Source organism: Chiloscyllium punctatum, chromosome 6 (genome assembly GCF_047496795.1).
Source record: "Chiloscyllium punctatum isolate Juve2018m chromosome 6, sChiPun1.3, whole genome shotgun sequence".
NCBI lineage: Eukaryota > Metazoa > Chordata > Chondrichthyes > Orectolobiformes > Hemiscylliidae > Chiloscyllium > Chiloscyllium punctatum.
The window spans coordinates 133072008-133097034 of NC_092744.1; positions in this window are offsets into that span (position 1 = coordinate 133072008).

The window sequence follows — 25027 nt, forward strand, 5'->3', positions numbered from 1 at the left end:
GAGCTGTGCACACCACTGCAGTGCATTGATCTAGAAACCCAGACTAGACATCTGTCCAGCACGGGTCGCTGTGCAAGCCACAGCAGTGCATTGATCGATAAACCCAGACTAGATATCTGTCCAGGACGGGGAGCTGGGCAGACCACAGCAGTGCTTTGATCTAGAAACCCGGACGAGATATCTGTCCAGGACCGGGAGCTGTGCACACCACAGCAGGGCATTGATCTATAATTCCGGCCTAGATATCTGTCCAGGACGGGGAGCTGTGCAGACCACAGCAGTGCATTGATCTGTATCACCAGACTTGATATCTGTCCAGGACGGGGAGCTGTGCACACCACAGCAATGCATTGACCTAAAACCCCGGACTAGATATCTGTCAAGGACGGGAGCTGTGCAGACCACAGCAATGGATTGAACTGTATACCCAGACTAGATATCTGTCCAGGACGGGGAGCTGTGCAGACCTCAGCAGCGCATTGATGTGTAAACCCAGACTAGATATCTGTCCAGGACGGGGAGCTGTGCAGACCACAGCAGTGCATTGATATATAAACCCAGACTAGACATCTGTCCAGCACGGGTCGCTGTGCAAGCCACAGCAGTGCATTGATCGATAAACCCAGACTAGATATCTGTCCAGGAGGCGGAGCTGTGCACACCACTGCAGTGCATTGATCTAGAAACCCAGACTAGACATCTGTCCAGCACGGGTCGCTGTGCAAGCCACAGCAGTGCATTGATCGATAAACCCAGACTAGATATCTGTCCAGGACGGGGAGCTGTGCAGACAACAGCAGTGCATTGATCTATAAACCCGCACGAGATATCTGTCCAGGACGGGGAGCTGTGCAGATCACAGTAGTGCATTGATCTATTAATCCGGACTAGATATCTGTCCAGGAAGGGGAGGTGTGCAGACCACAGCAGTGCATTGATATATACACCCGGACTAGATATCTGTCCAGCACGGGGAGCTGTGCAGACCACAGCAGTGCATTGATCTATAAACACTGACTATATATCTGAACAGGACGGGGAGCTGTGCAGACCACAGCAGTGCATTGATATATAAACACGGTCTAGATATCTGTCCAGGACGGGTAGCAGTGAAGACCACAGCAGTGCATTGATCTATAAACCCGGCCGAGATAACTGTCCAGGACGGGGAGCTGTGAAGACCACAGCACTGCATTGAACGATAAACCCGGACTAGATAAATGTCCAGGACAGGGAGCTGTGCAGACCACAGCAGTGCATTGATCTATAAACCCAGACTATATATCTGTCCAGGACGGGGAGCAGTGTAGACCACAGCAGTGTATTGATCTATAAACCCGGCCTAGATAACAGTCCAGGATGGGGAGCTATGCTGACCACAGCAGTGCATTGAACTATAAAACCGATCTAGATATCTGTCCAGGACAAGGAGCTGTGCAAACCACAGCAGTGCATTGATCGACAAACCCAGACTTGATATCTCTCCAGGTCGTGGAGCTGTGCTCACCACAGCAATGCATTGATCTATAACCGCGGACAACATATATGTCCAGGACGGGGAGCTGTGCAGACCACAGCAGTGCATTGATCTCAAAACCCGGACTAGATATCTGTCCAGGACGGGGAGCTGTGTAGACCACAGCAGTGCATTGATCTATAAACCCGCACGAGATATCTGTCCAGGACGGGAAGCTGTGCAGACCACAGCAGTGCATTGATCTCTAACCACGGACTAGATATCTGTACAGGACGGGGAGCTGTGCAGACCACATCAGTGCATTGACCTATAAACCCGGACTAAATATCTGTCCAGGACGGGGAGCTGTGCAGACCACAGCAGTGCATTGATATATAAACCCTGAATAGATATCTGTCCAGCACTGGGAGCTGTGCAGACAACAGCAGTGCATTGATCTATAAACACGGACTAGATATCTGTACAGGACGGGGAGCTGTGCAGACCACAGCAGTGCATTGATATATAAACCCGGACTAGATATCTGTCCAGGACGGGGAGCTGTGCATACCACAGCAGTGCATTGATCGATAAACCCAGACTTGATATCTGTCCAGGACGGGGAGCTGTGCATACCACAGCAGTGCATTGATCGATAAACCCAGACTTGATATCTGTCCAGGACGGGGAGCTGTGCAGACCACAGCAGTGCATTGATATATAAACCCAGACTAGGCATCTGTCCAGCACGGGTCGCTGTGCAAGCCACAGCAGTGCATTGATCGATAAACCCAGACTAGATATCTGTCCAGGACGGGGAGCTGTGCACACCACTGCAGTGCATTGATCTAGAAACCCAGACTAGACATCTGTCCAGCACGGGTCGCTGTGCAAGCCACAGCAGTGCATTGATCGATAAACCCAGACTAGATATCTGTCCAGGACGGGGAGCTGTGCAGACCACAGCAGTGCTTTGATCTAGAAACCCGGACGAGATATCTGTCCAGGACCGGGAGCTGTGCACAACACAGCAGGGCATTGATCTATAATTCCGGCCGAGATATCTGTCCAGGACGGGGAGCTGTGCAGACCACAGCAGTGCATTGATCTGTATCACCAGACTTGATATCTCTCCAGGACGGGGAGCTGTGCACACCACAGCAATGCATTGACCTAAAACCCCGGACTAGATATCTGTCAAGGACGGGGAGCTGTGCAGACCTCAGCAGCGCATTGATGTGTAAACCCAGACTAGATATCTGTCCAGGACGGGGAGCTGTGCAGACCACAGCAGTGCATTGATATATAAACCCAGACTAGACATCTGTCCAGCACGGGTCGCTGTGCTAGCCACAGCAGTGCATTGATCGATAAACCCAGACTAGATATCTGTCCAGGACGGGGAGCTGTGCAGACCACAGCAGTGCATTGAAGTATAAACCCGGACTAGATATCTGTCCAGGACAGGGAGCTGTGCAGACAACAGCAGTGCATTGATCTATAAACCCGCACGAGTTATCTGTCCAGGACGGGGAGCTGTGCAGATCACAGTAGTGCATTGATCTATTAATCCGGACTAGATATCTGTCCAGGAAGGGGAGGTGTGCAGACCACAGCAGTGCATTGATATATACACCCGGACTAGCTATCTGTACAGCACGGGGAGCTGTGCAGACCACAGCAGTGCATTGATCTATAAACACTGACGATATATCTGAACAGGACGGGGAGCTGTGCAGACCACAGCAGTGCATTGATATATAAACACGGACTAGATATCTGTCCAGGACGGGTAGCAGTGAAGACCACAGCAGTGCATTGATCTATAAACCCGGCCGAGATAACTGTCCAGGACGGGGAGCTGTGAAGACCACAGCACTGCATTGAACGATAAACCCGGACTAGATAAATGTCCAGGACAGGGAGCTGTGCAGACCACAGCAGTGCATTGATCTATAAACCCAGACTATATATCTGTCCAGGACGGGGAGCAGTGTAGACCACAGCAGTGTATTGATCTATAAACCCGGCCTAGATAACTGTCCAGGATGGGGAGCTGTGCTGACCACAGCAGTGCATTGAACTATAAACCCGAACTAGATATCCGTCCAGGACAAGGAGCTGTGCAGACCACAGCAGTGCATTGATCTATAAACCCGCACGAGATATCTGTCCAGGACGGGGAGCTGTGCAGACCACAGCAGTGCATTGATCTCTAACCACGGACTAGATATCTGTCCAGGACGGGGAGCTGTGCAGACCACATCAGTGCATTGACCTATAAACCCGGACTAGATATCTGTCCAGGACGGGGAGCAGTGCAGACCACAGCAGTGCATTGATATATAAACCCTGAATAGATATCTGTCCAGCACGGGGAGCTGTGCAGACCACAGCAGTGCATTGATCGATAAACACGGACTAGATATCTGTACAGGACGGGGAGCTGTGCAGACCACAGCAGTGCATTGATATATAAACCCGGACTAGATATCTGTCCAGGACGGGGAGCTGTGCATACCACAGCAGTGCATTGATCGATAAACCCAGACTTGATATCTGTCCAGGAAAGGGAGCTGTGCAGACCACAGCAGTGCATTGATATATAAACCCGGACTATATATCTGTACAGGAGGGGGAGCCGTGCAGACCACAGCAGTGCATTGATCTATAAACACGACCGAGATATCTGTCCAGGACGGGGAGCAGTGCAGACCACAGCAGTGCATTGATCTATAAGCACGGACTATATATCTGCACAGGATGGGGAGCTGTGCAGACCACAGCAGTGCATTGATCTATAAACCCAGACTATATATCTGTCCAGGACGGGGAGCTGTGCAGACCACAGCAGTGGATTGGTCTGTATACCCAGACTAGATATCTGTCCAGGACGGGGAGCTGTGCAGGCCACAGCAGTGCATTGATTTACAACCGCAGACTAGATTTCTGTCTCGGACTGGGAGTTGTGCAGACCTCAGCAGTGCATTGATGTGTAAACCCAGACTAGATATCTGTCCAGGACGGGGGGCTGTGTACAACACAGCAGTGCATTGATATATAAACCCAGACTAGATATCTGTCCAGCACGGGTCGCTGTGCAAACCACAGCAGTGCATTGATCGACAAACCCAGACTTGATATCTCTCCAGGTCGTGGAGCTGTGCTCACCACAGCAATGCATTGATCTATAACCGCGGACAACATATATGTCCAGGACGGGGAGCTGTGCAGACCACAGCAGTGCATTGATCTCTAAACCCGGACTAGATATCTGTCCAGGACGGGGAGCTGTGTAGACCACAGCAGTGCATTGATCTATAAACCCGCACGAGATATCTGTCCAGGACGGGAAGCTGTGCAGACCACAGCAGTGCATTGATCTCTAACCACGGACTAGATATCTGTCCAGGACGGGGAGCTGTGCAGACCACATCAGTGCATTGACCTATAAACCCGGACTAGATATCTGTCCAGGACGGGGAGCTGTGCAGACCACAGCAGTGCATTGATATATAAACCCTGAATAGATATCTGTCCAGCACTGGGAGCTGTGCAGACCACAGCAGTGCATTGATCTATAAACACGGACTAGATATCTGTACAGGACGGGGAGCTGTGCAGACCACAGCAGTGCATTGATATATAAACCCGGACTAGATATCTGTCCAGGACGGGGAGCTGTGCATACCACAGCAGTGCATTGATCGATAAACCCAGACTTGATATCTGTCCAGGACAGGGAGCTGTGCACACCACAGCAGTGCATTGATATATAAACCCGTACTATATATCTGTACAGGAGGGGGAGCCGTGCAGACCACAGCAGTGCATTGATCTATAAACACGACCGAGATATCTGTCCAGGACGGGGAGCTGTGCAGACCACAGCAGTGCATTGATCTATAAATCCGGCCTCGATCACTGTCCAGGACGGGGAGCTGTGCATACCACAGCAGTGCATTGATCGATAAACCCAGACTTGATATGTGTCCAGGACGGGGAGCTGTGCAGACCACAGCAGTGCATTGATCTATAAACCCAGACTTGATATCTCTCCAGGACGGGGAGCTGTGCACACCACAGCAATGCATTGACCTAAAACCCCGGACTAGATATCTGTCCAGGACGGGAGCTGTGCAGACCACAGCAATGGATTGAACTGTATACCCAGACTAGATATCTGTCCAGGACGGGGAGCTGTGCAGACCTCAGCAGCGCATTGATGTGTAAACCCAGACTAGATATCTGTCCAGGACGGGGAGCTGTGCAGACCACAGCAGTGCATTGATATATAAACCCAGACTAGGCATCTGTCCAGCACGGGTCGCTGTGCAAGCCACAGCAGTGCATTGATCGATAAACCCAGACTAGATATCTGTCCAGGACGGGGAGCTGTGCACACCACTGCAGTGCATTGATCTAGAAACCCAGACTAGACATCTGTCCAGCACGGGTCGCTGTGCAAGCCACAGCAGTGCATTGATCGATAAACCCAGACTAGATATCTGTCCAGGACGGGGAGCTGTGCAGACCACAGCAGTGCTTTGATCTAGAAACCCGGACGAGATATCTGTCCAGGACCGGGAGCTGTGCACAACACAGCAGGGCATTGATCTATAATTCCGGCCGAGATATCTGTCCAGGACGGGGAGCTGTGCAGACCACAGCAGTGCATTGATCTGTATCACCAGACTTGATATCTCTCCAGGACGGGGAGCTGTGCACACCACAGCAATGCATTGACCTAAAACCCCGGACTAGATATCTGTCAAGGACGGGAGCTGTGCAGACCACAGCAATGGATTGAACTGTATACCCAGACTAGATACCTGTCCAGGACGGGGAGCTGTGCAGACCTCAGCAGCGCATTGATGTGTAAACCCAGACTAGATATCTGTCCAGGACGGGGAGCTGTGCAGACCACAGCAGTGCATTGATATATAAACCCAGACTAGACATCTGTCCAGCACGGGTCGCTGTGCAAGCCACAGCAGTGCATTGATCGATAAACCCAGACTAGATATCTGTCCAGGACGGGGAGCTGTGCAGACCACAGCAGTGCATTGAAGTATAAACCCGGACTAGATATCTGTCCAGGACAGGGAGCTGTGCAGACAACAGCAGTGCATTGATCTATAAACCCGCACGAGTTATCTGTCCAGGACGGGGAGCTGTGCAGATCACAGTAGTGCATTGATCTATTAATCCGGACTAGATATCTGTCCAGGAAGGGGAGGTGTGCAGACCACAGCAGTGCATTGATATATACACCCGGACTAGCTATCTGTACAGCACGGGGAGCTGTGCAGACCACAGCAGTGCATTGATCTATAAACACTGACGATATATCTGAACAGGACGGGGAGCTGTGCAGACCACAGCAGTGCATTGATATATAAACACGGACTAGATATCTGTCCAGGACGGGTAGCAGTGAAGACCACAGCAGTGCATTGATCTATAAACCCGGCCGAGATAACTGTCCAGGACGGGGAGCTGTGAAGACCACAGCACTGCATTGAACGATAAACCCGGACTAGATAAATGTCCAGGACAGGGAGCTGTGCAGACCACAGCAGTGCATTGATCTATAAACCCAGACTATATATCTGTCCAGGACGGGGAGCAGTGTAGACCACAGCAGTGTATTGATCTATAAACCCGGCCTAGATAACTGTCCAGGATGGGGAGCTGTGCTGACCACAGCAGTGCATTGAACTATAAACCCGAACTAGATATCCGTCCAGGACAAGGAGCTGTGCAGACCACAGCAGTGCATTGATCTATAAACCCGCACGAGATATCTGTCCAGGACGGGGAGCTATGCAGACCACAGCAGTGCATTGATCTCTAACCACGGACTAGATATCTGTCCAGGACGGGGAGCTGTGCAGACCACATCAGTGCATTGACCTATAAACCCGGACTAGATATCTGTCCAGGACGGGGAGCAGTGCAGACCACAGCAGTGCATTGATATATAAACCCTGAATAGATATCTGTCCAGCACGGGGAGCTGTGCAGACCACAGCAGTGCATTGATCGATAAACACGGACTAGATATCTGTACAGGACGGGGAGCTGTGCAGACCACAGCAGTGCATTGATATATAAACCCGGAATAGATATCTGTCCAGGACGGGGAGCTGTGCATACCACAGCAGTGCATTGATCGATAAACCCAGACTTGATATCTGTCCAGGAAAGGGAGCTGTGCAGACCACAGCAGTGCATTGATATATAAACCCGGACTATATATCTGTACAGGAGGGGGAGCCGTGCAGACCACAGCAGTGCATTGATCTATAAACACGACCGAGATATCTGTCCAGGACGGGGAGCAGTGCAGACCACAGCAGTGCATTGATCTATAAGCACGGACTATATATCTGCCCAGGATGGGGAGCTGTGCAGACCACAGCAGTGCATTGCTCTATAAATCCAGACTAGATGTCTGTCCAGGACGGTGAGCTGTGCACACCACAGCAGTGCATTGATCTATAAACCCGGCCTCGATCACTGTCCAGGACGGTGAGCTGTGCACACCACAGCAGGGCATTGATCTATAATACCGGCCTAGATAACTGTCCAGGACGGGGAGCTGTGCAGACCACAAGAGTGCATTGATCTATAAACACGGACTATATATCTGTCCAGGACGGGGAGCTGTGCAGACCACAGCAGTGGATTGATCTGTATACCCAGACTAGATATCTGTCCAGGACGGGGAGCTGTGCAGGCCACAGCAGTGCATTGATTTATAAACCCAGACTAGATATCTGTCCAGCACGGGTCGCTGTGCAAACCACAGCAGTGCATTGATCTAGAAACCCGGACTAGACAACTGTCCAGGACGGGGAGCTGTGCAGACCACAGCAGTGCATTGATCTATAAACCCGGATTAGATATCTGTCCAGGCCGGGGATCTGTGCAGACCACAGCAGTGCATTGATCTATAAACACGGACTATATACCTGTACAGGACGGGGAGCTGTGCAGACCACAGCAGTGCATTGATCTATAAACCCAGACTAGACATCTATCCAGGACGTGGAGCTATGCAAACCACAGCAATGCATTGATCTATAAACCCGGACGAGATATCTGTGCAGGACAGGGCACTGTGCAGACCACAGCAGTGCATTGATCTATAAACACGGACTATATACCTGTACAGGACGGGGAGCTGCGCAGACCACAGCAGTGCATTGATCTATAAACCCAGACTAGATATCTGTCCAGGACCGAGAGCTGTGCAGACCACAGCAGTGCATTGATCTATAAACCCGGACTAGATATCTGTCCAGGACGGGGAGCTGTGCAGACCACAGCAGTGCATTGATCTATTAACCCGTACTAGATATCTGTCCAGGACGGGGAGGTGTGCAGACCACAGCAGTGCATTGATCTATAAACCCGGACTAGATATCTGTCCAGGACGGGGAGGTGTGCAGACCACAGCAGTGCATTGATCTATTAACCCGAACTAGATATCTGTCCAGGACGGGGAGCTGTGTAGACCACAGCAGTGCATTGATATATAAACCCAGACTAGATATCTGTCCAGCACGGGGAGCTGTGCAGACCATAGCAGAGCTGAGATCTAAAAACCCAGACTAGATATCTGTCCAGGACGGGGAGCTGTGCAGACCATAGCAGTGCATTGATCTATAAACCCAGACTAGATATCTGTCCAGGACGGGGAGCTGTGCACACCACAGCAGTGCATTGATCGACAAACCCAGACTTGATATCTCTCCAGGTCGTGGAGCTGTGCTCACCACAGCAATGCATTGATCTATAACCGCGGACAACATATATGTCCAGGACGGGGAGCTGTGCAGACCACAGCAGTGCATTGATCTCTAAACCCGGACTAGATATCTGTCCAGGACGGGGAGCTGTGTAGACCACAGCAGTGCATTGATCTATAAACCCGCACGAGATATCTGTCCAGGACGGGAAGCTGTGCAGACCACAGCAGTGCATTGATCTCTAACCACGGACTAGATATCTGTCCAGGACGGGGAGCTGTGCAGACCACATCAGTGCATTGACCTATAAACCCGGACTAGATATCTGTCCAGGACGGGGAGCTGTGCAGACCACAGCAGTGCATTGATATATAAACCCTGAATAGATATCTGTCCAGCACTGGGAGCTGTGCAGACCACAGCAGTGCATTGATCTATAAACACGGACTAGATATCTGTACAGGACGGGGAGCTGTGCAGACCACAGCAGTGCATTGATATATAAACCCGGACTAGATATCTGTCCAGGACGGGGAGCTGTGCATACCACAGCAGTGCATTGATCGATAAACCCAGACTTGATATCTGTCCAGGACGGGGAGCTGTGCATACCACAGCAGTGCATTGATCGATAAACCCAGACTTGATATCTGTCCAGGACGGGGAGCTGTGCAGACCACAGCAGTGCATTGATATATAAACCCAGACTAGGCATCTGTCCAGCACGGGTCGCTGTGCAAGCCACAGCAGTGCATTGATCGATAAACCCAGACTAGATATCTGTCCAGGACGGGGAGCTGTGCACACCACTGCAGTGCATTGATCTAGAAACCCAGACTAGACATCTGTCCAGCACGGGTCGCTGTGCAAGCCACAGCAGTGCATTGATCGATAAACCCAGACTAGATATCTGTCCAGGACGGGGAGCTGTGCAGACCACAGCAGTGCTTTGATCTAGAAACCCGGACGAGATATCTGTCCAGGACCGGGAGCTGTGCACAACACAGCAGGGCATTGATCTATAATTCCGGCCGAGATATCTGTCCAGGACGGGGAGCTGTGCAGACCACAGCAGTGCATTGATCTGTATCACCAGACTTGATATCCCTCCAGGACGGGGAGCTGTGCACACCACAGCAATGCATTGACCTAAAACCCCGGACTAGATATCTGTCAAGGACGGGGAGCTGTGCAGACCTCAGCAGCGCATTGATGTGTAAACCCAGACTAGATATCTGTCCAGGACGGGGAGCTGTGCAGACCACAGCAGTGCATTGATATATAAACCCAGACTAGACATCTGTCCAGCACGGGTCGCTGTGCAAGCCACAGCAGTGCATTGATCGATAAACCCAGACTAGATATCTGTCCAGGACGGGGAGCTGTGCAGACCACAGCAGTGCATTGAAGTATAAACCCGGACTAGATATCTGTCCAGGACAGGGAGCTGTGCAGACAACAGCAGTGCATTGATCTATAAACCCGCACGAGTTATCTGTCCAGGACGGGGAGCTGTGCAGATCACAGTAGTGCATTGATCTATTAATCCGGACTAGATATCTGTCCAGGAAGGGGAGGTGTGCAGACCACAGCAGTGCATTGATATATACACCCGGACTAGCTATCTGTACAGCACGGGGAGCTGTGCAGACCACAGCAGTGTATTGATCTATAAACACTGACGATATATGTGAACAGGACGGGGAGCTGTGCAGACCACAGCAGTGCATTGATATATAAACACGGACTAGATATCTGTCCAGGACGGGTAGCAGTGAAGACCACAGCAGTGCATTGATCTATAAATCCGGCCGAGATAACTGTCCAGGACGGGGAGCTGTGAAGACCACAGCACTGCATTGAACGATAAACCCGGACTAGATAAATGTCCAGGACAGGGAGCTGTGCAGACCACAGCAGTGCATTGATCTATAAACCCAGACTATATATCTGTCCAGGACGGGGAGCAGTGTAGACCACAGCAGTGTATTGATCTATAAACCCGGCCTAGATAACTGTCCAGGATGGGGAGCTGTGCTGACCACAGCAGTGCATTGAACTATAAACCCGAACTAGATATCCGTCCAGGACAAGGAGCTGTGCAGACCACAGCAGTGCATTGATCTATAAACCCGCACGAGATATCTGTCCAGGACGGGGAGCTGTGCAGACCACAGCAGTGCATTGATCTCTAACCACGGACTAGATATCTGTCCAGGACGGGGAGCTGTGCAGACCACATCAGTGCATTGACCTATAAACCCGGACTAGATATCTGTCCAGGACGGGGAGCAGTGCAGACCACAGCAGTGCATTGTCATATAAACCCTGAATAGATATCTGTCCAGCACGGGGAGCTGTGCAGACCACAGCAGTGCATTGATCGATAAACACGGACTAGATATCTGTACAGGACGGGGAGCTGTGCAGACCACAGCAGTGCATTGATATATAAACCCGGACTAGATATCTGTCCAGGACGGGGAGCTGTGCATACCACAGCAGTGCATTGATCGATAAACCCAGACTTGATATCTGTCCAGGAAAGGGAGCTGTGCAGACCACAGCAGTGCATTGATATATAAACCCGGACTATATATCTGTACAGGAGGGGGAGCCGTGCAGACCACAGCAGTGCATTGATCTATAAACACGACCGAGATATCTGTCCAGGACGGGGAGCAGTGCAGACCACAGCAGTGCATTGATCTATAAGCACGGACTATATATCTGCCCAGGATGGGGAGCTGTGCAGACCACAGCAGTGCATTGATCTATAAACCCAGACTATATATCTGTCCAGGACGGTGAGCTGTGCAGACCACAGCAGTGGATTGGTCTGTATACCCAGACTAGATATCTGTCCAGGACGGGGAGCTGTGCAGGCCACAGCAGTGCATTGATTTATAACCCCAGACTAGATTTCTGTCTCGGACTGGGAGTTGTGCAGACCTCAGCAGTGCATTGATGTGTAAACCCAGACTAGATATCTGTCCAGGACGGGGGGCTGTGTACAACACAGCAGTGCATTGATATATAATCCCAGACTAGATATCTGTCCAGCACGGGTCGCTGTGCAAACCACAGCAGTGCATTGATCGCCAAACCCAGACTTGATATCTCTCCAGGTCGTGGAGCTGTGCTCACCACAGCAATGCATTGATCTATAACCGCGGACAACATATATGTCCAGGACGGGGAGCTGTGAAGACCACAGCAGTGCATTGATCTCTAAACCCGGACTAGATATCTGTCCAGGACGGGGAGCTGTGTAGACCACAGCAGTGCATTGATCTATAAACCCGCACGAGATATCTGTCCAGGACGGGAAGCTGTGCAGACCACAGCAGTGCATTGATCTCTAACCACGGACTAGATATCTGTCCAGGACGGGGAGCTGTGCAGACCACATCAGTGCATTGACCTATAAACCCGGACTAGATATCTGTCCAGGACGGGGAGCTGTGCAGACCACAGCAGTGCATTGATATATAAACCCTGAATAGATATCTGTTCAGCACTGGGAGCTGTGCAGACCACAGCAGTGCATTGATCTATAAACACGGACTAGATATCTGTACAGGACGGGGAGCTGTGCAGACCACAGCAGTGCATTGATATATAAACCCGGACTAGATATCTGTCCAGGACGGGGAGCTGTGCATACCACAGCAGTGCATTGATCGATAAACCCAGACTTGATATCTGTCCAGGACAGGGAGCTGTGCACACCACAGCAGTGCATTGATATATAAACCCGGACTATATATCTGTACAGGAGGGGGAGCCGTGCAGACCACAGCAGTGCATTGATCTATAAACACGACCGAGATATCTGTCCAGGACGGGGAGCTGTGCAGACCACAGCAGTGCATTGATCTATAAATCCGGCCTCGATCACTGTCCAGGACGGGGAGGTGTGCAGACCAAAGCAGTGCATTGATCTATAACCTCAGACTAGATATCTGTCCAGGACGGGGAGCTGTGCAGACCACAGCAGTGCATTGATCTATAAACCCAGACTTGATATCTCTCCAGGAATGGGAGCTGTGCACACCACAGCAATGCATTGACCTAAAACCCCGGACTAGATATCTGTCCAGGACGGGAGCTGTGCAGACCACAGCAATGGATTGAACTGTATACCCAGACTAGATATCTGTCCAGGACGGGGAGCTGTGCAGACCTCAGCAGCGCATTGATGTGTAAACCCAGACTAGATATCTGTCCAGGACGGGGAGCTGTGCAGACCACAGCAGTGCATTGATATATAAACCCAGACTAGGCATCTGTCCAGCACGGGTCGCTGTGCAAGCCACAGCAGTGCATTGATCGATAAACCCAGACTAGATATCTGTCCAGGACGGGGAGCTGTGCACACCACTGCAGTGCATTGATCTAGAAACCCAGACTAGACATCTGTCCAGCACGGATCGCTGTGCAAGCCACAGCAGTGCATTGATCGATAAACCCAGACTAGATATCTGTCCAGGACGGGGAGCTGTGCAGACCACAGCAGTGCTTTGATCTAGAAACCCGGACGAGATATCTGTCCAGGACCGGGAGCTGTGCACAACACAGCAGGGCATTGATCTATAATTCCGGCCGAGATATCTGTCCAGGACGGGGAGCTGTGCAGACCACAGCAGTGCATTGATCTGTATCACCAGACTTGATATCTCTCCAGGACGGGGAGCTGTGCACACCACAGCAATGCATTGACCTAAAACCCCGGACGAGATATCTGTCAAGGACGGGAGCTGTGCAGACCACAGCAATGGATTGAACTATATACCCAGACTAGATACCTGTCCAGGACGGGGAGCTGTGCAGACCTCAGCAGCGCATTGATGTGTAAACCCAGACTAGATATCTGTCCAGGACGGGGAGCTGTGCAGACCACAGCAGTGCATTGATATATAAACCCAAAATAGACATCTGTCCAGCACGGGTCGCTGTGCAAGCCACAGCAGTGCATTGATCGATAAACCCAGACTAGATATCTGTCCAGGACGGGGAGCTGTGCAGACCACAGCAGTGCATTGAAGTATAAACCCGGACTAGATATCTGTCCAGGATAGGGAGCTGTGCAGACAACAGCAGTGCATTGATCTATAAACCCGCACGAGTTATCTGTCCAGGACGGGGAGCTGTGCAGATCACAGTAGTGCATTGATCTATTAATCCGGACTAGATATCTGTCCAGGAAGGGGAGGTGTGCAGACCACAGCAGTGCATTGATATATACACCCGGACTAGATATCTGTACAGCACGGGGAGCTGTGCAGACCACAGCAGTGCATTGATCTATAAACACTGACTATATATCTGAACAGGACGGGGAGCTGTGCAGACCACAGCAGTGCATTGATATATAAACACGGACTAGATATCTGTCCAGGACGGGTAGCAGTGAAGACCACAGCAGTGCATTGATCTATAAACCCGGCCGAGATAACTGTCCAGGACGGGGAGCTGTGAAGACCACAGCACTGCATTGAACGATAAACCCGGACTAGATAAATGTCCAGGACAGGGAGCTGTGCAGACCACAGCAGTGCATTGATCTATAAACCCAGACTATATATCTGTCCAGGACGGGGAGCAGTGTAGACCACAGCAGTGTATTGATCTATAAACCCGGCCTAGATAACTGTCCAGGATGGGGAGCTGTGCTGACCACAGCAGTGCATTGAACTATAAACCCGAACTAGATATCCGTCCAGGACAAGGAGCTGTGCAGACCACAGCAGTGCATTGATCTATAAACCCGCACGAGATATCTGTCCAGGACGGGGAGCTATGCAGACCACAGCAGTGCATTGATCTCTAACCACGGACTAGATATCTGTCCAGGACGGGGAGCTGTGCAGACCACATCAGTGCATTGACCTATAAACCCGGACTAGATATCTGTCCAGGACGGGGAGCAGTGCAGACCACAGCAGTGCATTGATATATAAACCCTGAATAGATATCTGTCCAGCACGGGGAGCTGTGCAGACCACAGCAGTGCATTGATCGATAAACACGGACTAGATATCTGTACAGGACGGGGAGCTGTGCAGACCACAGCAGTGCATTGATATATAAACCCGGACTAGATATCTGTCCAGGACGGGGAGCTGTGCATACCACAGCAGTGCATTGATCGATAAACCCAGACTTGATATCTGTCCAGGAAAGGGAGCTGTGCAGACCACAGCAGTGCATTGATATATAAACCCGGACTATATATCTGTACAGGAGGGGGAGCCGTGCAGACCACAGCAGTGCATTGATCTATAAACACGACCGAGATATCTGTCCAGGACGGGGAGCAGTGCAGACCACAGCAGTGCATTGATCTATAAGCACGGACTATATATCTGCCCAGGATGGGGAGCTGTGCAGACCACAGCAGTGCATTGCTCTATAAATCCAGACTAGATGTCTGTCCAGGACGGTGAGCTGTGCACACCACAGCAGTGCATTGATCTATAAACCCGGCCTCGATCACTGTCCAGGACGGTGAGCTGTGCACACCACAGCAGGGCATTGATCTATAATACCGGCCTAGATAACTGTCCAGGACGGGGAGCTGTGCAGACCACAAGAGTGCATTGATCTATAAACACGGACTATATATCTGTCCAGGACGGGGAGCTGTGCAGACCACAGCAGTGGATTGATCTGTATACCCAGACTAGATATCTGTCCAGGACGGGGAGCTGTGCAGGCCACAGCAGTGCATTGATTTATAAACCCAGACTAGATATCTGTCCAGCACGGGTCGCTGTGCAAACCACAGCAGTGCATTGATCTAGAAACCCGGACTAGACAACTGTCCAGGACGGGGAGCTGTGCAGACCACAGCAGTGCATTGATCTATAAACCCGGATTAGATATCTGTCCAGGCCGGGGATCTGTGCAGACCACAGCAGTGCATTGATCTATAAACACGGACTATATACCTGTACAGGACGGGGAGCTGCGCAGACCACAGCAGTGCATTGATCTATAAACCCAGACTAGACATCTATCCAGGACGTGGAGCTATGCAAACCACAGCAATGCATTGATCTATAAACCCGGACGAGATATCTGTGCAGGACAGGGCCCTGTGCAGACCACAGCAGTGCATTGATCTATAAACACGGACTATATACCTGTACAGGACGGGGAGCTGCGCAGACCACAGCAGTGCATTGATCTATAAACCCAGACTAGATATCTGTCCAGGACCGAGAGCTGTGCAGACCACAGCAGTGCATTGATCTATAAACCCGGACTAGATATCTGTCCAGGACGGGGAGCTGTGCAGACCACAGCAGTGCATTGATCTATTAACCCGTACTAGATATCTGTCCAGGACGGGGAGCTGTGCAGACCACAGCACTGCACTGATCTATAAACCCAGACTTGATATCTGTCCAGGACAGGGAGCTGTGCAGACCACAGCAGTGCATTGATCTATAAACCCAGACTTGATATCTGTCCAGGACGGTGACCTGTGTTGACCACAGCAGTGCATTGATCTATAAACCCAGACGAGATATCTGTCCAGGACCGGGAGCTGGGCAGACCACAGCAGTGCATTGATCGATAAACCCAGACGAGATATCTGTCCAGGACGTGGAGCTATGCAAACCACAGCAATGCATTGATCTATAAACCCGGACGAGATATCTGTGCAGGACAGGGACCTGTGCAGACCACAGCAGTGCATTGATCTGTATCACCAGACTTGATATCTCTGCAGGACGGGGAGCTGTGCACACCACAGCAATGCATTGACCTAAAACCCCGGACTAGATATCTGTCCAGGACGGGAGCTGTGCAGACCACAGCAGTGGATTGAACTGTATACCCAGACTAGATATCTGTCCAGGACGGGGAGCTGTGCAGACCTCAGCAGCGCATTGATGTGTAAACCCAGACTAGATATCTGACCAAGACGGGGAGCTGTGCAGACCACAGCAGTGCATTGATATATAAACCCAGACTAGACATCTGTCCAGCACGGGTCGCTATGCAAGCCACAGCAGTGCATTGATCGATAAACCCAGACTAGATATCTGTCCAGGACGGGGAGCTGTGCACACCACTGCAGTGGATTGATCTGTATACCCAGACTAGAATTCTGTCCAGGACGGGGAGCTGTGCAGGCCACAGCAGTGCATTGATTTATAACCCCAGACTAGATTTCTGTCTAGGACTGGGAGTTGTGCAGACCTCAGCAGTGCATTGATGTGTAAACCCAGACTAGATATTTGTCCAGGACGGGGGGCTGTGTACACCACAGCAGTGCATTGATATATAAACCCAGACTAGATATCTGTCCAGCACGGGTCGCCTTGCAAACCACAGCAGTGCATTGATCCACAAACCCAGACTTGATATCTGTCCAGGACGGGGAGCTGTGCTCACCACAGCAATGCATTGATCTATAACCGCGGACGACATATCTGTCCAGGACGGGGAGCTGTGCAGACCACAGCAGTGCATTGATCTCTAAACCCGGACTAGATATCTGTCCAGGACGGGGAGCTGTGTAGAACACAGCAGTGCATTGATGTATAAACCCAGACTAGATATCTGTCCAGCACGGGGAGCTGTGCAGACCATAGCAGAGCTGTGATCTATAAACTCAGACTAGATATCTGTCCAGGACGGGGAGCTGTGCAGACCATAGCAGTGCATTGATCTATAAACCCAGACTAGATATCTGTCCAGGACGGGGAGCTGTGCACACCACAGCAGTGCATTGATCTATAAACCCAGACTATATATCTGTCCAGGACGGGGAGCTGTGCAGACCACAGCAGTGCATTGATCGATAAACCCAGACGAGATATCTGTCCAGGACGTGGAGCTATGCAAACCACAGCAATGCACTGATCTATAAACCCGGACGAGATATCTGTGCAGGACAGGGACCTGTGTAGACCACTGCAGTGCATTGATCTATAAACCCAGACTATATATCTGTCCAGGACCGGGAGCTGTGCAGACCACAGCAGTGCATTGATCTATAAACCCAGACTAGATATCTGTCCAGGACGGGGAGCTGTGCAGACCACAGCAGTGCATTGATCGATAAACCCAGACGAGATATCTGTCCAGGACGTGGAGCTATGCAAACCACAGCAATGCATTGATCTATAAACCCGGACGAGATATCTGTGCAGGACAGGGACCTGTGCAGACCACAGCAGTGCATTGATCTGTATCACCAGACTTGATATCTCTCCAGGACGGGGAGCTGTGCACACCACAGCAATGCATTGACCTAAAACCCCGGACTAGATATCTGTCCAGGACGGGAGCTGTGCAGAACACAGCAGTCGATTGAACTGTATTCCCAGACTAGATATCTGTCCAGGACGGGGAGCTGTGCAGACCAAAGCACTGCATTGATCTATAAACCCAGACTTGATATCTGTCCAGGACAGGGAGCCGTGCAGACCACAGCAGTGCATTGATCTATACACCCAGACTTGATATCTGTCCAGGACGGGAAGCTGTTTAGACCACAGCAGTGCATTGATCTATAAACCCAGACTAGATATCTGTCCAGTACGGGGAGCTGTGCAGACCACAGCAGTGCATTGATCGATAAACCCAGACGAGATATCTGTCCAGGACGTGGAGCTATGCAAACCACAGCAATGCATTGATCTATAAACCCGGACGAGATATCTGTGCAGGACAGGGACCTGTGCAGACCACAGCAGTGCATTGATCTGTATCACCAGTCTTGATATCTCCCCAGGACGTGGAGCTGTGCACACCACAGCAATGCATTGACCTAAAACCCCGGACTAGATATCTGTCCAGGACGGGGAGCTGTGCAGACCACAGCAGTGGATTGAACTGTATACCCAGACGAGACATCTGTCCAGCACGGGTCGCTGTGCAAGCCACAGCAGTGCATTGATCGATAAACCCAGACTAGATATCTGTCCAGGACGGGGAGGTGTGCAGACCACAGCAGTGCATTGATATATAAACCCGGAGTAGATATCTGTCCAGGACAAGGAGCTGTGCAGACCACAGCAGTGCATTGATGTATAAACCCGCACGAGATATCTGTCCAGGACGGGGAGCTGTGCAGACCACAGCAGTGCATTGATCTATAAACCCGGACTAGATATCTGTCCAGGACGGGGAGCTGTGCAGACCACAGCAGTGCATTGATCTATAAACACGGACTATATACCTGTACAGGACGGGGAGCTGTGCAGACCACAGCAGTGGATTGATCTGTATACACAGAGTAGATATCTGTCCAGGACGGGGAGCTGTGCAGGCCACAGCAGTGCATTGATTTATAACCCCAGACTAGATTTCTGTCTCGGACTGGGAGCTGTGCAGACCTCAGCAGTGCATTGATGTGTAAACCCAGACCAGATATCTGTCCAGGACGGGGGGCTGCGTACACCACAGCAGAGCATTGATATATAAACCCAGACTAGATATCTGTCCAGCACAGGTCGCTGTGCAAACCACAGCAGAGCATTGATCGACAAACCCAGACTTGATATCTGTCCAGGACGGGGAGCTGTGCTCACCACAGCAATGCATTGATGTATAACCGCGGACGACATATCTGTCCAGGACGGGGAGCTGTGCAGACCACAGCAGTGCATTGATCTCTCAACCCGGACTAGATATCTGTCCAGGACCGGGAGCTGTGTAGACCACAGCAGTGCATTGATGTATACACCCAGACGAGTATCTGTCCAGCACGGGGAGCTGTGCAGACCACAGCAGAGCTGTGATTTATAAACCCAGACTAGATATCTGTCCAGGACGGGGAGCTGTGCAGACCATAGCAGTGCATTGATCTTTAAACCCAGACTAGATATCTGTCCAGGACGGGGAGCTGTGCACACCACAGCAGGTCACTGATATATAAACCCAGACTAGATATCTGTCCAGGACTTGGAGCTGTGTAGACCACAGCAGTGCATTGATCTATAACCTCAGACTAGATATCTGTCCAGGACGGGGAGCTGTGCAGACCACAGCACTGCACTGATCTATAAACCCAGACTTGATATCTGTCCAGGACAGGGAGCTGTGCAGACCACAGCAGTGCATTGATCTATAAACCCAGACTAGATATCTGTCCAGGACCGGGAGCTGGGCAGACCACAGCAGTGCATTGATCGATAAACCCAGATGAGATATCTGTCCAGGACGTGGAGCTATGCAAACCACAGCAATGCATTGATCTCTCAACCCGGACGAGATATCTGTGCAGGACAGGGACCTGTGCAGACCACAGCAGTGCATTGATCTGTATCACCAGACTTGATATCTCTCCAGGACGGGGAGCTGTGCACACCACAGCAATGCATTGACCTAAAACCCCGGACTAGATATCTGTCCAGGACGGGAGCTGTGCAGACCACAGCAGAGGATTGAACTGTATACCCAGACTAGATATCTGTCCAGGACGGGGAGCTGTACATACCTCAGCAGCGCATTGATGTGTAAACCCAGACTAGATATCTGTCCAAGACGGGGAGCTGTGCAGACCACAGCAGTGCATTGATATATAAACCCAGACTAGACAGCTGTCCAGCACGGGTCGCTGTGCAAGCCACAGCAGTGCATTGATCGATAAACCCAGACTAGATATCTGTCCAGGACGGGGAGCTGTGCACACCACTGCAGTGGATTGATCTGTATACCCAGACTAGAATTCTGTCCAGGACGGGGAGTTGTGCAGACCTCAGCAGTGCATTGATGTGTAAACCCAGACTAGATATTTGTCCAGGACGGGGGGCTGTGTACACCACAGCAATGCATTTATATATAAACCCAGACTAGATATCTGTCCAGCACGGGTCGCTTTGCAAACCACAGCAGTGCATTGATCCACAAACCCAGACTTGATATCTGTCCAGGACGGCGAGCTGTGCTCACCACAGCAATGCATTGATCTATAACCGCGGACGACATATCTGTCCAGGACGGGGAGCTGTGCAGACCACAGCAGTGCATTGATCTCTAAACCCGGACTAGATATCTGTCCAGGACGGGGAGCTGTGTAGACCACAGCAGTGCATTGATGTATAAACCCAGACTAGATATCTGTCCAGCACGGGGAGCTGTGCAGACCATAGCAGAGCTGTGATCTATAAACTCAGACTAGATATCTGTGCAGGACGGGGAGCTGTGCAGACCATAGCAGTGCATTGATCTATAAACCCAGACTAGATATCTGTCCAGGACGGGGAGCTGTGCACACCACAGCAGTGCATTGATCTATAAACCCAGACTAGATATCTGTCCAGGACGGGGAGCTGTGCAGACCACAGCAGTGCATTGATCGATAAACCCAGACGAGATATCTGTCCAGGACGTGGAGCTATGCAAACCACAGCAATGCATTGATCTATAAACCCGGACGAGATATCTGTGCAGGACAGGGACCTGTGTAGACCACTGCAGTGCATTGATCTATAAACCCAGACTATATATCTGTCCAGGACCGGGAGCTGTGCAGACCACAGCAGTGCATTGATCTATAAACCCAGACTAGATATCTGTCCAGGACGGGGAGCTGTGCAGACCACAGCAGTGCATTGATCGATAAACCCAGACGAGATATCTGTCCAGGACGTGGAGCTATGCAAACCACAGCAATGCATTGATCTATAAACCCGGACGAGATATCTGTGCAGGACAGGGACCTGTGCAGACCACAGCAGTGCATTGATCTGTATCACCAGACTTGATATCTCTCCAGGACGGGGAGCTGTGCACACCACAGCAATGCATTGACCTAAAACCCCGGACTAGATATCTGTCCAGGACGGGAGCTGTGCAGACCACAGCAGTCGATTGAACTGTATACCCAGACTAGATATCTGTCCAGGACGGGGAGCTGTGCAGACCAAAGCACTGCATTGATCTATAAACCCAGACTTGATATCTGTCCAGGACAGGGAGCTGTGCAGACCACAGCAGTGCATTGATCTATAAACCCAGACTTGATATCTGTCCAGGACGGGAAGCTGTTTAGACCAAAGCAGTGCATTGATCTATAAACCCAGACTAGATATCTGTCCAGTACGGGGAGCTGTGCAGACCACAGCAGTGCATTGATCGATAAACCCAGACGAGATATCTGTCCAGGACGTGGAGCTATGCAAACCACAGCAATGCATTGATCTATAAACCCGGACGAGATATCTGTGCAGGACAGGGACCTGTGCAGACCACAGCAGTGCATTGATCTGTATCACCAGACTTGATATCTCTCCAGGACGTGGAGCTGTGCACACCACAGCAATGCATTGACCTAAAACCCCGGACTAGATATCTGTCCAGGACGGAGAGCTGTGCAGACCACAGCAGTGGATTGAACTGTATACCCAGACGAGACATCTGTCCAGCACGGGTCGCTGTGCAAGCCACAGCAGTGCATTGATCGATAAACCCAGACTAGATATCTGTCCAGGACGGGGAGCTGTGCACACCACTGCAGTGCATTGATCTAGAAACCCGGACTAGACAACTGTCCAGGACGGGGAGCTGTGCAGACCACAGCAGTGGATTGAACTGTATACCCAGACTAGATATCTGTCCAGGACGGGGAGCTGTGCAGACCGCAGCAGCGCATTGATGTGTAAACCCAGACTAGATATCTGTCCAGGACAGGGAGCTGTGCAGAGCACAGCAGTGCATTGATATATAAACCCAGACTAGACATCTGTCCAGCACGGGTCGCTGTGCAAGCCACAGCAGTGCATTGATCGATAAACCCAGACTAGATATCTGTCCAGGACGGGGAGCTGTGCACACCACTGCAGTGCATCGATCTAGAAACCCGGACTAGACATCTGTCCAGAACGGGGAGCTGTGCAGACCACAGCAGTGCATTGATCTATAAACACGGATTAGATATGTGTCCAGGCCGGGGATCTGTGCAGACAACAGCAGTGCATTGATCTATAAACACGGACTATATACGTGTACAGGACGGGGAGCTGTGCAGACCACAGCAGTGCATTGATCTATAAACACAAACTAGATATCTGTCCAGGACGAGGAGCTGTGCACACCACTGCAGTGCATTGATCTAGAAACCCGGACGAGATATCTGTCCAGGACCGGGAGATGTGCACAGCACAGCAGTGCATTGATACATAAACCCGGACTAGATATCTGTCCAGGACAAGGAGCTGTGCAGACCACAGCAGCGCATTGATCTATTAACCCGGAAAGAATATCTGTCCAGGACGGGGAGGTGTGCACACCACAGCAGTGCATTGATCTATAAACCCGGACTAGATATCTGTCCAGGACGGGGAGGTGTGCAGACCACAGCAGTGCATTGATACATAAACCCGGACGAGATATCTGTCCAGGACAAGGAGCTGTGCAGACCACAGCAGTGCATTGATCTATAAACCCGCACGAGATATCTGTCCAGGACGGGGAGCTGTGCAGACCACAGCAGTGCATTGATCTATAAACACGGACTATATACCTGTACAGGACGGGGAGCTGTGCAGACCACAGCAGTGGATTGATCTGTATACCCAGAATAGATATCTGTCCAGGACGGGGAGCTGTGCAGGCCACAGCAGTGCATTGATTTATAACCCCAGACTAGATTTCTGTCTAGGACTGGGAGCTGTGCAGACCTCAGAAGTGCATTGATGTGTAAACCCAGACTAGATATCTGTCCAGGACGGGGGCTGTGTACACCACAGCAGTGCATTGATATATAAACCCAGACTAGATATCTGTCCAGCACGGGGAGCTGTGCAGACCATAGCAGAGCTGTGATCTATAAACTCAGACTAGATATCTGTCCAGGACGGGGAGCTGTGCAGACCATAGCAGTGCATTGATCTATAAACCCAGACTAGATATCTGTCCAGGACGTGGAGCTATGCAAACCACAGCAATGCATTGATCTATAAACCCGGACGAGATATCTGTGCAGGACAGGGACCTGTGCAGACCACAGCAGTGCATTGATCTGTATCACCAGACTTGATATCTCTCCAGGACGGGGAGCTGTGCACACCACAGCAATGCATTGACCTAAAACCCCGGACTAGATATCTGTCCAGGACGGGAGCTGTGCAGACCACAGCAGTCGATTGAACTGTATACCCAGACTAGATATCTGTCCAGGACGGGGAGCTGTGCAGACCAAAGCACTGCATTGATCTATAAACCCAGACTTGATATCTGTCCAGGACAGGGAGCTGTGCAGACCACAGCAGTGCATTGATCTATAAACCCAGACTTGATATCTGTCCAGGACGGGAAGCTGTTTAGACCAAAGCAGTGCATTGATCTATAAACCCAGACTAGATATCTGTCCAGTACGGGGAGCTGTGCAGACCACAGCAGTGCATTGATCGATAAACCCAGACGAGATATCTGTCCAGGACGTGGAGCTATGCAAACCACAGCAATGCATTGATCTATAAACCCGGACGAGATATCTGTGCAGGACAGGGACCTGTGCAGACCACAGCAGTGCATTGATCTGTATCACCAGACTTGATATCTCTCCAGGACGTGGAGCTGTGCACACCACAGCAATGCATTGACCTAAAACCCCGGACTAGATATCTGTCCAGGACGGAGAGCTGTGCAGACCACAGCAGTGGATTGAACTGTATACCCAGACGAGACATCTGTCCAGCACGGGTCGCTGTGCAAGCCACAGCAGTGCATTGATCGATAAACCCAGACTAGATATCTGTCCAGGACGGGGAGCTTTGCACACCACTGCAGTGCATTGATCTAGAAACCCGGACTAGACAACTGTCCAGGACGGGGAGCTGTGCAGACC